Below are 1,543 nucleotides of genomic sequence, written 5' to 3'. Positions count from 1 at the left end.
CTGCTTGCCGTCTCCATCCTTCTCCAGCCTGCTCTGTGGCCTGGGTACTATGTGGATTATGTCAACAGGGTTCCCTTGTGCAGAGACTTCCAGTTGGGTTTAAATTATGGGGAGTTCTGGCAGTAGATCAGAAGGTGGGAGGACAATAAGGTCCAGACATTTATTCTGCTCAGTTGCCTCTTTGGGCTGACTCTGTCCCTTGACCTAAGGCCACTGCTTCTTTCAGGGAAGGCTGCGTGACTCTCTTCTTCCGGAAACCTCTCTCCCCTCACCTCTGTAGGCCTAGGGGTGGTAACAGCTCTGCTGCCTGTTGCCCCGAGTTCCCGCATTTTCCCACCCACTGCCATTGGTCGCTGCCAATGTGTAATTAGCCCCTCTGTAAAAGAACCCTCTTCAAATCACCCTCATTTGAATATGCCATCTGTTTCCTGTTGGGACCCTGACTGGCCCTATCTTCCTCTCCTCTCCATCCCCACCCCACCTCTTGGCTCTGTTTTGCTCTGATTTTTCTCCTGCAGCGTCTTCTGCACTCCTCAGGCAGTGGTCTGAGTGTACGGCACACAAACATCAGTTGCCCAACACATACTTGCTGGGAAGAAAGGCTAAGGATGGATGTGGAGCTGGATTATTGACTCTGTCCTTAAACCCTCCACGTTGCAATCTACTTGTTCTGAGCCTGCGGGCCTTCTTACTCTGTGAAACATTCTGGGATCATTTAAGGCCACGGGATATCTATAGCGACTGACTCGCAATCATCATAATCGTCATGATCACCATCATGGCTGCCAATTGCTGATTGCCAACTCTGAACCAGGCACTGTGCCTGGTGTTTTGCCTCTGTACATCAGATGGAAGTTTCCATCTCACTCTTCAGGGTTGCTTCCCCACCGTATTTGGGAAAGGGATGGATTGAATCCCAGCGCCCTCTCAAGCTGTCCACCGGCGTCGCTCCACTTCTCTGCGTCGTGTGTTACTCCAGGCTCCACCAGGGGGCGCTGCAAACGTCAGTTGGGGTGGAGGTCCGCCGCTCGGGAGGACCTTCCCCTTGGTAAGTCGCTGTTCCCTCTGCAATGATCTTTGGGAGCTTTAGGAAGTAATTGGAAGGCCCGGCTCTCACTTTCCTCCCTTGCACAGCCACATCCTTATGCGGGTCTGTCAGTCTGTGCTCAGGGTTTGAGGAGCATCAGAGGGGAAAAACCATATGTGAAGGAAAGACTGTGAAACCTCGGAAACCCGCGAGGACTTTAAGCTTTCACAAGGGGACTCTTGGAGGCAGACCCCGGTTCCTGAGCTTGCTCCCTTGCTCTCAAGTCGGCTCCTTTCTGTGGAATACCCTCCTTCTACCTCTGCCTCTCGCCTTTTGGAAATGTTCATCCACTGGAGCTGTTCTCACACCAGGATACATTCCTTTTCCCCCAGTGAGACCCTTTCCCCCCGTGTGAATCAGTCCACCAGCGGTGTTCTGTTCACTGTTCCTCCGGATCTGCCTCCCAGGTGAGGGGGACATACATGCGTTTACTCTTCAGATTATCCAGCAGTAGCT

Source organism: Neophocaena asiaeorientalis, unplaced genomic scaffold (assembly GCF_003031525.2).
Source record: "Neophocaena asiaeorientalis asiaeorientalis breed wild unplaced genomic scaffold, Neophocaena_asiaeorientalis_V1.1 scaffold657, whole genome shotgun sequence".
In the NCBI taxonomy this organism is placed as follows: domain Eukaryota; kingdom Metazoa; phylum Chordata; class Mammalia; order Artiodactyla; family Phocoenidae; genus Neophocaena; species Neophocaena asiaeorientalis.
This window is presented reverse-complemented; position numbering follows the sequence as displayed.